Below are 15,716 nucleotides of genomic sequence, written 5' to 3'. Positions count from 1 at the left end.
TGCCTGTTCCTGCCTTTTTATTGGGTTGGAGTTTTCAGGAGCGAGTTCGCAGGCCCTGAGCGCACGGCCTTGGCGGATGCTTCCCTGAGGAGCCTCGCGCCTGCTACCCGCTGTGATTACAGCCGGTTTGTGAACCGGGAACACGGAGCTTGAACGAGGTGCGTGGCCTTTCCTGTTTCAAACTGCCAGCAAGTGTCAGAGCCAGGGCTCAGTTAAAAAAAAAAGTAGTTTCTTCCATTCGCTCATTTATTTGGTCAATAATCACTAAGCACCTATGGGGCACCCTGCGAGGGGTAGAGCGGGTGGGGGGGGGGGGGAGGCAGTCATCAAATATCAGATACAAACACATGACTAGAAATGTAAACGCACTTTCGTGGAATCAAAGACAGCGTTGTTTCCGAGACTCGTGTATTGCTTAAAAATAAAAGTAAGAGTACGCACAGCGGATTGTAAGACACGTGCAGATCTCAGGTAATAAAATGTCAAAAGTCACGTCTGAAGATGGATGAAAAGGGGCGAAAAGTAGAAACCTTAGTGTGAAGGAAGACCTCAGACTGCCAGGCTCTCGGAGCCAGCGTGGCCTTTCCTTACTATCTTGTTTCTGGTCTTTCAATCTTTCACCATTGAATATGATGTTAGCTGTAGCTTTTTCATTTTTAGAATATATGTCTGTCTTTCTGTCAATTCCACAGTTTTGATTACTGTAGCTTTGTAGTATGTTTTGAAATTGGGAGGTGTGAATATTCCAACTTTGTTTTTCTTTTTCAAAATTACTTTTGCTCTGTCTCAAATTTGTCCCTTGCAATTCCATATAAATTTCTGCCAAAAAGAATGAAAGAAAGAAAGAAAGAAAAAGAAAGAAAGAAGCCATTGAGCTTTGCATAGGGATTGCATTGGATATGCAGATCACTTTGGGTATTATTGCCATCTTGAAAATATCATGAACGCAGAATGTCATTCCATTCATTTAGGTCTACTTTAATTCCAGTAATATTTTGTAGTCCAGTGTATAAGTATTGCAACTACTTGGTTGAATTAATTCCTAAATATTTTATTCTTTATTGAAGCTATTGAAAATTGAATTGAGGCGCTGGCCGGATAGCTAGAGTGTTGTCTTCATACCCAAAGGGCACATCCAGGAATTAACCAATGAATGCATAATTAAGTAGAACAACGACCCCCCCCCCCCCCCCACACACACACACACACAAGCGCGCGCGCCCTTTCGGATGATGATTCCTCAGGAGCAGTCTCTCCGCTACCCCTCGCCTGCAGGCTCCCTTGCTGAAGGCGGCAGCTAGAGCCTGGGCAAGTGCGATTTCCAGGTCCGCAGGCCTCCCGCTCCGCCCCGCTCCGCCCCTCCGCCCCGCCTCCCCGCCTCCCCGGAGTGGCTCGCGGGCCCCGCCCAGAGCCCGCCCAGCGCGCCAGGCGCGCGCACGCAGCGCCCTGCCCCCTTCTGGGCGGGACCCAGAAGTCTGAGCCGCTGGGCCAGGGTGTCAAAAGTGCTGGCTGAGGCACTGGCGGACTGTGTCAGTTTAAAAATAAAAGACGCACGGAAGGTGGGGGAAAAATAAAAGGGAAACAGAAAGGAAACAAAGGGAGGAGTTTTCGGTAAGTTTAAGGTATAAGGGGGAGGGGGAGGGGAGGGAGGCGCGGGGCTTTTCCACGCTAACGGCGAACCAGACCTGGAGGATGTAAAAGGCTCTGCTGGTCTGATGCTTACATTTAATTACACAATTAATTACATCTTTTGTTTCTCACAATCCATAACACAGCTGGGGAAGAGACAATGGGAAGGAGGGTAGCAAATTCACCTTTTGGCGTTACCATAGGATTGCATTTATACCAAGAAGGTATAAACTTATCTAAGAAGAAACTGAGCCTGAAGTGAAAAAGAAAAAAAAATCAGCTTCAGTGGGTCAACTGGGAGCCCGTGGGCCAGCAGAGCAGGCCTGGGCCCTGCCACCTCCAGGGATGGAAACTGGCTGAGGGTCCTGGGTCTGGCTGGGGGCAGCAGCTCCTCTCAGTCTCAAACATCTGGTTTAAGCGATAATAAGTAATAAGCATGAGGAAGAATGTGTTGCTTGGCCTCTCTCCTAGCTTTCAGGGATGGCGAGAATCCTTGGCATTCATTGGCTTGTAGAGGCATCACTGCAATCTCTGACGCCATCTTCATATGGCATTCTCCTCTGGGTCTCCGTGGTCAAATCCCTCTCTCCTTTCTCCAGTACCTACACTGGTTATTAGATTTAGATCCCACTATAAATCCAGAATAATCCCATGCTGAGATCCTGAATTGAATTGCATCTGCAAAGACCCTATTTTAAAATAAGTTTACACTCATAGGTGCTGGAGGTTCGGACTTGGACACATCTTTTTGGGAGGCAGTATTCAACTTAATACACTGCCTAATTCATTGCTTTTATCCCCCCCTAAAACCCCAGAGAAGAAAAAAGTACACCAGGGATAGATTTTTCAAAGATGAGCCCCAAAGCCAAAAACTCTTGCAAGATCAGTCTATGGCATCCAGAATCCCTGGTGAATAAAATTGGAGCAATGACTGGATATGAATTTTTAGAGCAAGCCAAAGAGAATAAGAGTTTGACTTTTGTGGCCATCAGGAAAAATCTGGACAAGATTTCTCTCCCACAAACTGGGGTGAGGACACTAACAGGAATGATCTCTTAATGGGACCAGGCGGATTAAGGAAGCTAAATTGGCGTGCAAGATTAACCCAGACTGATAGAGGAAAAAAGTAGAGTAGAGTGGGGCTGTCTTCTTTAAGGACCATTTTATGGTGCATTTAGACACAGTTACAGAACACAATCGTGGCTCAATGTCATTAAAGAATATTAGCATTACCTCTTATTTTTCCAATCACCTTCATAAACAATATCTCAATGAATTGTTGCAAACCCCCCCCCCCCCACATAAGGCATTGCTATTCCACCTTTAAAATCAAGAAATAGAGACTCTGAGGTTTCACACAATTTGCTGAAGGCATGAGAATCCTCCAGGTCTTCAATAGTGATACAGAGATTGACAACACAAGTTTCCCCAATAACTGCTATTATTCTACTCGTGTTATAAACCTGGGCGCTGAGGCTTTGGGAGGTGCTGTAAGTAGCCCAACCACACACATCTAGTGAATGGTGGAGCCAATATTTGATGCTAGTTCTGTCCAGGAACTCATAGACGATGACCATTAAACCTGACTTTGCTTTAGACTGGGCAGTCTAGGTCCTTTGACCTTTCTCTAAAAGGCAACAGAAATTAAAGCCACCCTGATTCTCATGCCTTTTTTCATCAGTGTCAGTAAGTACTCTGATCAATTCCCTCTACCTCCCCTTTATTTCCATAATGCTTTATACTTATTTGTCCTTAACCCAAACCTCTCCCACTGCCCATGCTTTCCACTGTGTTCCCTGGTATTTCTACTACATAATTAACCAATGCCCTATAGACTCAGTTTCTTTGTAGATAAGTTTATACCGTCTTGGTATAAATGCAATCCTATTGTAATGCCAAGAGGTGAATTTGCTACCGTCCTTCCCATTGTCTCTTCCCCAGCTATTATGGATTGTGAGAAACAAAAGATATAATGCTCTTTAAATAAATAACACTGTCTTCTAGCACATGGAAAGTGTTGAATAAATATTAGCTATTTTTATATTTTATCACATAGTATTTTTATGCTTATCATAGATCCTTCTCTCCTTTGTGAAGGTGGAGGTAGGACTGATTACTTATTTATAATATAAAAGTCATTTATCTTGCTGATGTTGAGGAATAATGGAAATGTTTGATGTTAAGGGAGTGAATATAATCTACAATAGAATTAAATTCATGTCATAGTGTGGTGCTCTACTATAGTTTTGCTATTCAATATGGAACTTGGGAATTCTCAGATTCAATCTTCATAAAAGGGCAATCTGTAGGATTCTTGTAGTGAAAGACATGTTTTATATTTTGACTGTATTAATGTTAATATCTTGCCTCTGATATTTTTCTATAGTTTTGCAAGATGTTACCATTGGAGTAAATTGGATAAAGGGTACCCAGGGTCTGTCTGTATTGTTTCCTAGAATTACATATGAATCTATTAAGTCTCTCAAAATAAAAAGCTTAATGAAAAGATAATATAACAAAATATACTTTGAATATTCTAAAAAGTTGATCAATGCTTTCTTTGGGTGATTATCAATGGTTAAGTTTTTTTCTTGTGATTTGTATATATCTTAAATTTTTACACAGGAATTCCTTTTGTAGTAAAAAAAAAAAAAGTATGATGTACGAGAAAGAATAATCCTGAAATCCAATCACACCATTTGAAATACATTGATAACTCTGCTTTATTATATACAAACTAGAGGCCCAGTGTATGAAATTTGTGCACAGGCAGGGTCTCTAGGCCTGACCAGTGATCAGGGACAATCAGATTCCCTACCTCCCCACCTCCCTGCCTCCTCCTTTCCTCACTCCCTCAGCAACTTCGCTGCCACCTCCGCTGATCACCCGCCATGTTCTGTGCCACCCCCTGGTGATCAGCACGTATCATAGTGAATGATCAAACTCCCGGTCTCCTGGTCAAATTCCCAAGGGGACACTTTGCATATTACCCTTACATATATATATAGACTAGAGGCCCAGTGCATGCCCCCTCTCACAGTCTGGGAGCCCTCAGGGGCGGGAGGTGACCCGGCCATCAGGGGAAGGTGACGCCCCCATCACACCTCTGCTGCTGCCACTATCAGCAGTGCAAACCTTGGCCAGCCCTGGTTACCTGAGCCTCGGGTGGCCCTGGGTGGCTGGGCAGCCTACATTAGAGGCTTGCCTGCACCTCAGGCCAACCCTGGGTGGCTGGGGGGCTGAGGGCAGGTCTGGCCGCACTGTGCATGTGCCGCCCACCCCCTGGCTGGGCTGAAAGGACTGTGGGACTCTGGAGGGGCTGAGGGGACTGGGCGCCGCCATCTTGTGGCTATGGGCGCCACCATCTTTGTGATGGCATGATGGTCAATTTGCATATTCCCTCTGTATTAGATAGGATTATTAAGCATTAAGATATTATGTGGAAGCCTTTAGAGATCATTGCATTAGAGTTTAATGTAAATTAAACACTGCTGACTACCATTGTGTTTAAATAGCCAAAATATAGATTAGCTGAGCCTGACATCTGGCATTGTACTTAGTTATCATATGCTATTTCCTTAATAAGCATTTCCAACTCCCCACTTGACCCCTAACCCAACCACATTCCTTCATAGAATTACATAGCCTTAACTACTGGAAAATACCTGTCATTTAACATTAGTTTCAATTGCTGGGTTCAGCCTTCAGCCGCAGGCTATTCGTAGGTTTACTGAATTACTGCCAAGTATTCATGGACAGGAAAAGAGATGATTCAACTTCTTTTTTTCTTCTCATAAGAAATTCATTTTTATTTTTTTTATTTTTTATTTTTTTTTAGTAAATCTTTATTGTTCAGATTATTACATTTGTTCCTCTTTTTTCCCCCCATAGCTCCCCTACACCCAGTTCCCACCCCACCCTCTGCCCTTATCCCCCCACTGTCCTCATCCCTAGGTGCACAATTTTTGTCCACTCTCTTCCCGCATCTCCCACACCCCTTTCCCCACCAAAAATAGTGAGTCCATTCCCTTTCTATGTCCCTGATTCTATTATAATCACCAGTTCATTCTGTTCATCAGATTATTTATTCACTTGATTCTTAGATTCACTTGTCGATAGATGCATAGTTGTTGTTCATAATTAGTATCTTTACCTTTTTCTTCTTCTTCCTCTTCTTAAAGGATACCTTTCAGCATTTCATATAATACTGGTTTGGTGGTGATGAACTACTTTAGCTTTTCCTTGTCTGTGAAGCTCTTTATCTGACCTTCAATTCTGAATGATAGCTTTGCTGGATAAAGTAATCTTGGTTGTAGGTTCTTGGCATTCATCACTTTGAATATTTCTTGCCACTCCCTTCTGGCCTGCAAAGTTTCTGTTGAGAAATCAGCTGACAGTCGTATGGGTATTCCCTTGTAGGTAACTGAGTTTCTTTCTCTTGCTGCTTTTAAGATTCTCTCTTTGTCTTTTGCTCTTGGCATTTTAATTATGATGTGTCTTGGTGTGGTCCCCTTTGGATTCCTTTTGTTTGGGGTTCTCTGCGCTTCCTGGACTTGTAAGTCTATTTCTTTCACCAGGTAGGGGAAGTTTTCTGTCATTATTTCTTCAAATAGTTTTCAATATCTTGGTCTCTCTCATCTTCTGGCACCCCTATAATTCTGATGTTGGTACGCTTGAAGCTGTCCCAGAGGCTCCTTACACTATCTTCGTATTTTCGGATTCTTTTTTCATTTTGCTTTTCTGGTTGGGTGTTTTTTGCTTCTTCGCATTTCAAATCTTTGCCTTGATTCTTGCGCTCCTCTGGTCTGCTGTTGGGAGTCTGTATAATATTCATTATTTCAGTCTGTGTATGCTTAATTTCTAGTTGGTTCTTTTTTTTTTAATATTTTATTGATTTTTTTACAGAGAGGAAGAGAGAGGGAGAGAGAGAGAGTTAGAAACATCGATGAGAGAGAAACATCGATCAGCTGCCTCCTGCACACTCCCTACTGGGGATGTGCCTGCAACCAAGGTACATGTCCTTGATTGGAATTGAACCCGAGACCCTTCAGTCCGCAGGCTGATGCTCTATCCACTGAGCCAAACCGGCCAGGGCCTCTAGTTGGTTCTTTATCACAACATCGAGGGTCTCATTAGATTTCTTGAGGATCTCAATAACTTTATCGGCAGCTTCTAGAGAGTTCTTGAGAGACCTTAAAAGTGTGGTTCTGAACTCAATATCCTCCATTGACAGTTTTGTCCTGTTTCTTTGTCTCCGCATTTTTTATGCTTTCTTGGTGCAGCCCCTAGTGGTCTTCGTGCGCAGTCTTGTTGTAGTTAAGCCTTGATTGTTGTAGTTAATACTAGGGGGATTTGACCTCCAGGCCAACTGGCTGTGAGAATCAGCTGTGTCTGCAGTGGGAAAACTTCTGTCCTCTAGGGAGGTGCTAATCTAGCCTTTGCCTGAGGCTATCTGGCAAATGGCTCTGTGCAGGGCTTGGGCGGGGCGGGTCACACGGGATCAACAGAGCAGGTGGAGGGAGCAGTTATGGCTGCTCTCAGTCCTGTCCCCAGAGGCTCTGCCTCTCAGAGGCCCAGCAACCGCTGCAAACCTCAGAGAGAAAGCTGCCCTCGTGTTCCGACCAATGCCAGACAGTCCCGCTTCTCCCGTTTGAGTCTGGGTCCCTAGAGACTCGCCCAGAACTGGAGCTCAGAATCTGAGACTCCCTCCCGATTGAAAACGACAACCGCGCCCTCAGCTGCCAGCCCGCTCAGGGCATACCTCCGCACCTTTGTATTTTCCTCACTGCGCCTCCTCTGAGTCTCGTATGCTGTTCTCTTTCCTTCTAGTTGAAGAATTTCCCCTCATCCAGTCTTCCTGTGGTTCTGGGCGATGTCCGTTCCGTCTTTTAGTTGTATTTGTGAAGTGGTTGTTCGAGGCAGCTAACTCCGGTGTTTACCTATGCCGCCATCTTGGTTTTCTCCCCCATTGGTATTTTAATGGTGAGTGCATTGAATGTATAGATTGCTTTGGGTAATATGGAAATTTTAATGATGTTGATTCTACCAATTCGTGAACATGGTATGTTCTTCCATTGTTTATGTCTTCCTGTATCTCTTTTTTCAGTGTCCTGTAGTTTTCCACGTATAGGTCTTTTACCTCCTTAGTTAAGTTTATTCCCAGGTATCTTTTTTTTTTTTTTTGGTGCAATAGTAAATGGGATTGCTTTTTTAGTCTCTCTTTCTGTAAGTTCACTATTGGTGTATAGAAATACCATAGATTTCTTGGTGTTAATTTTGTATCCTGCTATGTTGCCGAATTCATTTATTAAGTCTAATAATTTTTTGATGGAGTCTTTAGGATTTTCTATGTACAGTATCATGTCATCTGTGAATAAGGACAGTTTTACTTCTTCTTTTCCAATTTGGATGCCTTTTAATTCTTCTTCTTGTCTAATCACAATGGCTAGTATTTCCAGTACTATGTCGAACAGGAATGGTGAGAGTGGGCATCCCTGTCTTGTTCCTGTTCTTAGGGGAAATGGTTTTACTGTTTGCCCATTGAGTATGATGTTGGCTGTGGGTTTGTCATATATGGCTTTTATTATGTTGATGTATGATCCTTCTATTCCCACCTTGCTGAAAGTTTTTATCAAGAAAGGGTGTTGGATTTTGTCAAATGCTTTTTCTGCATCAATTGATATGACTATGTGGTTTTTTTCTCTCAATTTGTCATGTGATGTATCACATTTATTGATTTGCAGATATTGTACCATCCTTGCATCCCTGGGATAAATCCTACTTGGTCATGGTGTATGATCTTTCTGATGTATTGCTGGATCCAATTTGCTAGAATTTTGTTAAGGATTTTGGCATATATGTTCATGAGGGATATTGGCCTGTAATTCTCTTACATTGTGTTGTCTTTATCTGGTTTTAGTATTAGGGTGATGCTGGCTTCATAGAATGAGCTTGGAAGTGTTCCTTCCTCTTGATTTTTTTGGAATAGTCAGGAGGATAGGTTTTAGTTCTTCCTAGAATGTTTGATAAAACTCCTCTGTGAAGCCCTCTGGCCCCGGGCTTTTGTTTGATGGAAGCTTTTTGATCACTGCTTCAATTTCTTCCATAGTTATCAGCTATTGAGATTTTTAGATTCTTCCTGATTGAGCTTTGGAAGGTTGTATTTTTCTAGGAATATGTCCACTGGCCACAATGTTTTGATGGCTACTCTGCTGTACAGTGTAGCAGCAATGTCTTCTGTTGACAGCTGGTAGTGAGTCTTGTCCTCAGCCTCAGACTTCTGCACACCTGACCGCTATAGACATCATGAAACTGAAGCATATTTTAATTCTTCAAAATAAAATTTTTTGGTTAAAAAAAAAAAAAAGCCAAGCTAAGAACAGTATGAACAGCTCTCATAGCCACTTGGCCTGGAGGTCAAACCCTCCCTGGAATTAGCTACAACAATAAAGACTTAACTATAAGACTGCGAACAAAGACCACTAGGGGGTGCACCAAGGAAGCATAACAAAATGCGGAGACAAAGAAACAGGACAAAATTGTCAATGGAAGATATAGAGTTCAGAACCACACTTTTAAGGTCTCTCAAGAACTGTTTAGAAGCCGCCGATAAACTTAATGAGATCTACAAGAAAACTAATGAGACCCTCGATGTTATGATAAAGAACCAACTAGAAATTAAGCATACACGGACTGAAATAACGAATATTATACAGACTCCCGACAGCAGACCAGAGGAGCGCAAGAATCAAGTCAATGATTTGAAATGCGAGGAAGCAAAAAACACCCAACCGGAAAAGCAAAATGAAAAAAGAATCCAAAAATGCGAGGATAGTATAAGGAGCCTCTGGGACAGCTTCAAGCGTACCAACATCAGAATTATAGGGGTGCCAGAAGATGAGAGAGAGCAAGATATTGAAAACCTATTTGAAGAAATAATGACAGAAAACTTCCCCCACCTGGTGAAAGAAATGGACTTACAGGTCCAAGAAGCGCGGAGAACCCCAAACAAAAGGAATCCAAAGAGGACCACACCAAGACACATCATAATTAAAAAGCCAAGAGCAAAAGATAAAGAGAGACTCTTAAAAACAGCAAGAGAAAGAAACTCAGTTACCTACAAGGGAATACCCATACGACTGTCAGCTGATTTCTCAACAGAAACTTTGCAGGCCAGAAGGGAGTGGCAAGAAATATTCAAAGTGATGAATGCCAAGAACCTACAACCAAGATTACTTTATCCAGCAAAGCTATCATTCAGAATTGAAGGTCAGATAAAGAGCTTCACAGATAAGGAAAAGCTAAAGGAGTTCATCACCACCAAACCAGGATTATATGAAATGCTGAAAGGTATCCTTTAAGAAGAGGAAGAGGAAGAAAAAGGTAAAGATACAAATTATGAACAACAAACATGCATCTATCAACAAGTGAATCTAAGAATCAAGTGAATAAATAATCTGATGAACAGAATGAACTGGTGATTATAATAGAATCAGGGACATAGAAAGGGAATGGACTGACTATTCCTGGGGGGGAAAGGGGTGTGGGAGATGCGGGAAGAGACTGGACAAAAATCGTGCACCTATGGATGAGGACAGTGGGTGGGGAGTGAGGGCGGAGTGTGGGGCGGGAACTGGGAGGAGGGGAGTTATGGGGGGAAAAAAAAGAGGAACAAATGTAATAATCTGAACAATAAAGATTTAATTAAAAAAAAAAAAAGAACAGTATGAACAGATCCTTGCATTCTATGATTCCAATTTTTGCTCAGCTGAAATACAACATGGAAGTTGCCTGTGAGTACATAGTAAAGAAAATTCTAGTGCCCCCAAGAGACTTTACTTCAGAACCCCCACTTACTGTTATTAGGTCTTTTGATATCAACAAACCTGGCTGTGAAATCAATGACCTTAAGAGGGGTGTAGCTGGTGGTGGTATTCTAAAAGGAATGCTAAAGGTGGGCCAGGAGATAGAAGTCAGACCTGGTATTGTTTCCAAAGATAGGGAAGGAAAATTCATGCATAGTTTGATCTTTTCCAAAACTGTATCACTGTTTGGGGAATATGATGATCTTCAGTATGGTGCTCCAGGAAGTCTTATTGAAGTAGGACTAAAAGTTGGCCCCACTTTGTTCTGGGCTGACAGAATGGTGAAGCAGGTACTTGATGCAGTTGGTGCTTTACCTGAGATTTTCACAGAATTGGAACCCTCCTATTTCCTGCTTAGAGGGCTTCTAGGTGCATGCACTGAAGGAGACCAGAAAGCAGCTAAGGTGCAAAAGTTGTGAAAAAGAGTGAAGTGCTCATGGTGAACATGATGTTCCTGTCAACAGGAAGACGAGCTAGGTGCAGTCGAGGCTGACTTGGGCAAAATCGTTTTGTCTAATCCTGTATGCACAGAAGTAGGAGAAAAACTTGCCCTTCGCAGAAGAGTTGAGAAAACACTGGTGTTTAATTGGTTGGGGTCAAATAAGAAGAAGAATGACAGGCCAACCATCATTCCTCTTTTTTTTTTTTTTAAATATATTTTATTGATTTTTTACAGAGAGGAAGGGAGAGAGAGATAGAGAGCCAGAAACATTGATGAGAGAGAAACATCAATCAGCTGCCTCCTGCACATCCCCCACTGGGGATGTGCCCGCAACCCAGGTACATGCCCTTAACCGGAATCGAACCTGGGACCCTTCAGTCCGCAGGCCGACGCTCTATCCACTGAGCCAAACCGGTTTCGGCTTTTTTTTTTTTTTCATCATTCCTCTTATTATTTCAATTTGATGACTGAAGAATTCCAGTTAAAAAATACATTTCATTAAAGTCAGATTTTTCTCTTAACAACCTAGGGATATATTTTCAAAGCAATACCGGGGAATGAATTTCACAGCTATTACCTTAGCAGTAGCTGTTATTCTCATTTTTTGGTGGTGAGCACTTCATCTCTAGTACTAAAATAGGGTGGAGCATAATTGCAAAAGTTAGCATAATGTTGGATTAAATTTACATTTCAGCATAAAGGAATTATTTCCAAGTAATGTCTAATTTATATATCAATGCAGGCTTGAATGACACTGTTTGCTACCACCAGCCTTGCTGTAGCATACATACCGCCAAACCTGTTGGAAAGAAAGTTTTTCCTCTTATTTTCATGATTCATCTTTGAGTGGCTCCAGGCTTGAAAGGATTGTTATACCAGTAAAAGTTTGAAGACACAAATTCTTAAAGACTGGCCTCCCTTTGCCTCATATTTTATGTTGCTTTATCTTTGCAGTGTTGAGTGAAAAGAAAGTAATAGGTTCAAATAAAATGATCCTTTAGAGCAAAAAAAAAATAAAAATAAAAAATCAACCCTTATTAATCAACAGCAACAAGTACCAAAACAATCTCGTATTATTAGATAACTTTCTTTCTGCCCTGAATCTTTTTTTCTCTGCTGGCTCTGATGTCTAATATATATATATATATATATATATATATATATATATATATATAATATATACATATGTAAAATATATGTATATATATATATATATATGTATAATATATGTATATATATTATATATGTATATATATATTATATATATATATTTTATATACATATTATATATATATATTTTTTTTGAGTCAGGATTGTTTGTTCTTGCTGTTTACCAGTTTTGAAGACCTGTCTGCATACTGGCAACAGTGACTCATACGTCCCTGGGTTCATGAGGCAAAAACAGTAGAACAGAGAAGCCCAGAATGGCCCTGGGACAAATGGCAGCTCTTTGAGAGCTGCTCTGAGCTTTCTTCTTCTGCCAGCATCTCTGCTCTGTATTTTTTTTTAATCTCTTCTCCTTCCAGAAGAATTTCTTTCTAATTCCACACATTATGTTATCAGTAGATGACATTTTAGATACTGTTGGCTCTGGATATGATTTGTTTTGGTTTTAAATTATACGTTTCAAGCTACTTTGTTCAGATAAACCAGGGATCATCTTTTCACAGCAAGCCTAAGCGTGCCCCAGGCATGCTCACGGCAGCCATACTGTGCATATCAGACTGTCCTTGCCTCCCCTTTCTGAAATAGCCTGCAATTGCAGCCACTTAACAGAGCAGGCTCCATCAGTGCCACCAGCAGAAACAGGCGATCGTGGAATCCTTCTTCCTCATTTGCACTTAGAGAATACTCAGAAGACAACAGAGCCCATTTTGAGATGGTTGTGCATGTAGTTGAATTGATCTTCTCCCCAGTAGCTTTCAATAATTATTGTAATTTTCACTTCTTCCTAGAAACCTGTCTCTTTAGAGATTTATATTTTGGTGAAATTTCCAGTTTCTAGTCATACACCGGTAGCCACTACCGGTATATGACTAGAAATTATGTGTTGCTCTTTCTGTTCTTGGCATAATCATTTGCTTTTTAAACTCTGTTTTATTAAGAGCCCTTAGAGATAATAAAAAGGGTTGGCTATTTTATCCACTCCAAAGGGTAGAATTCTGGATTTTACCCTTTGATCAAGTTAAATTATTACAAGAAAGCTACATATATGGATGTATTAAGAGCTTCTACTGAAAACAGGAAATTAAATGAATGCAGTGTTATTATAGATGATTGAATTGATAATAGTTTGATCAATAAGTCAATATGGGCACAAGTAACAATTATTTTTAGAACTCAATGTGATTTCTTTTTTTAATTAAAGTTATAGTTGGCATGCAATAATATATTAGTTCCAGGTGTACATAATGATTTGACATTTATATTCTTTGACAATGCAATCACCACAATGTCGGTAACCATCTGTATCCATACAAAGTTGTTATAATATCGGCTATTTTCCTTATGCTGTACATTATATCCTATGACTTTTATAACTGGAGGTTTGTACCTCATGTTCCCCCTTCTTACCCCTCCCCCAACACCCTCCCTTCTGGTGACCATCAGTTTGTTCTCTGATGACTCTGTTTCTGTTTTATCTGTTCATTTTTTTTTTTAGATTCCACGTATAAATGAAATGGTATCTGTGTTTTTCTGCTTAGCTTATTTCATTTAGCATAATACTGTGCAGGTCCATCTATGTCACAAATGGCAATATTTCATTCTTTTTTTGAATAAATAGTATTTCATTTTATATCACATCTTTATCATTCATCTATCGATGGGACACCGAAATTGCTTCCATATCTTAGCTATTATAAATAATGCTGCAATGAAATAGGGGTACATATACCTTGTCTAATTAGTGTTTGTGTTTTCTCAAATACCCAGAAGTGGAATTTCTCGGTCATATGCTAGTGACAAGTAGCAATATGTGTGCTTATTTTAAGCCCTTCCCAGGATTGATGTCACTGATCACACTCACACTCAGCAGTGGATGATGTATGGTTATTGTCAGGACATCTGTCATCTGTTTTGACTGTCCGGCAGCAGAACCATTTTTTATGTTTGCTGAATCCCTAATCTTATAAATATAAATATTTGGTTTGTATGACAGAAGCTAAAAATGACAGATACTTAGTTTCCTCTTTTGCAGCTAAGGCATAGACATGTGATCTAGGCTCTACCAATCAGAAGCGGACCTATAGGATTTAACACGACACTAGCTCTGCAGATGGAAGTGGCAGTATCTGCAGCACTAGTGGGAAAAGTTTCTCTCCAGACCAATTCTAAAGCATCCTTCAGTGCATTTTTCCTAGTAGTTTAGCCTAGAGCCTGTATCTCTATCCATCATGGCGGATCCTGTGAACTATCCAATATCTGTTTAGTAAATTACATTTTTGCCTAACTCAACTGCAGATGGCATCTGTTTCTTGCATGTGAGCATCCAGACTGACAGCGATTTCTTATACACTTTACTTAGGGATTTGTAGTAATCCCTAAGTAATTTCTAGTAATGAGCACTACAACATTTGTCATACTTTCCTTTTTCCCCCACTTACAGATAGAAATCTCAGAATCAAATTTGGAATTGGATCATAGTACAGAGAATAGCTCTTACAATTAGCATAATTCGCTTATTTACCTTTGTTCCTTTTCCCCTGTTTTTTTTTTTTTTTTTTTTTTTTCATTTTATTTGTATTGTTATGCCATTGGTTTTAAGCAGCCTATCAGGAAACTCTATGGGTCTTTTCAGGCCCACATGGGTTCCTCAAATTCTCATTCCTTCCTTGTGGCCAGGCCCTAGGTCTCGGTCTTCTTCCCTTGTCCTTGTGGCTGTGGTTACCCTTTTATTTTCCTCCACACACCAGGCAAAGGGAAGTGACATAGTCTCTCCAGGCCCTCACTCTCATCTCTGACTCCTAATAAAAGCGCATTGAAGGATTTTCCAGTTAATAATGATAGGAAAGGCTGCAGCAAAATGGAAGTAGCCAAGTCTCTATAATCTGTCAATTTTGTGTGCCTGATGTATGATTATTTCTGAGATAGTCAATCAAAGTGCTGTTAAGACTCTGTCTCCTTTTAAATTGTCAAGATTCATTGAACTTCCTCCTACTCTAGTACACTTATATTTAAAATATTGTGAAATAATATGAAAAATGTAATGCTCAACTCTTTTCAATTTTTTAAAAAATCAAAATTGAATTGGCTAGTTTACATCAAGGAAAACTGATGATTTTATAGCATTGGGTCTTTCTTTCCATGAAGACTTCTCCATTTATTTAGGCTTTCTTTAATGCTTTCAATAATCTCTCCCCCACCCCGCATGAATCTATTGTACATTTTTTTCTAAGCTTTTTCCCTAGAGATCTTGTTTTGTTGCTGTCATAAATAGGATCTTTTAAAAATGGGGACATCAATAATAGTGTCAACAATAAAAAATAAAGTTAAAAATAAAACAAAACTATATATCTAAATGTTTATTGATTGCATATAGGAAGATAATCGATTTTTAAAAAATATATTTTATTGATTTTTTTTACAGAGAGAAAGGGAGAGGGATAGAGAGTTAGAAACATCGATAAGAGAGAAACATCCATCAGCTGCCTCCTGCACACCCCCTACTGGGGATGTGCCTGCAACCAAGGTACATGCCCTTGACTGGAATCGAACCTGGGACCCTTCAGTCCGCAGGCCGACGCTCTATCCACTGAGCCAAACCAGTCAGGGTAATAATA

General features: G+C 40.5%; 1 pseudogene; it reads left to right on the top strand.

Annotated features, from left to right (window-relative positions):
- Positions 1 to 8,804: 8,804 nt before the first annotated feature.
- On the top strand, positions 8,805 to 12,306 carry LOC118666841 (annotated as a pseudogene).
- The last annotated feature ends 3,410 nt before the right edge of the window (positions 12,307 to 15,716 follow it).

The sequence above is a fragment of the Myotis myotis genome, unplaced genomic scaffold (assembly GCF_014108235.1).
Source record: "Myotis myotis isolate mMyoMyo1 unplaced genomic scaffold, mMyoMyo1.p scaffold_m19_p_12, whole genome shotgun sequence".
NCBI classification, from domain to species: Eukaryota; Metazoa; Chordata; class Mammalia; order Chiroptera; family Vespertilionidae; genus Myotis; species Myotis myotis.
Note: the sequence above shows the minus strand (reverse complement) of the source record. Positions and strands in the feature narration are given on the sequence as shown.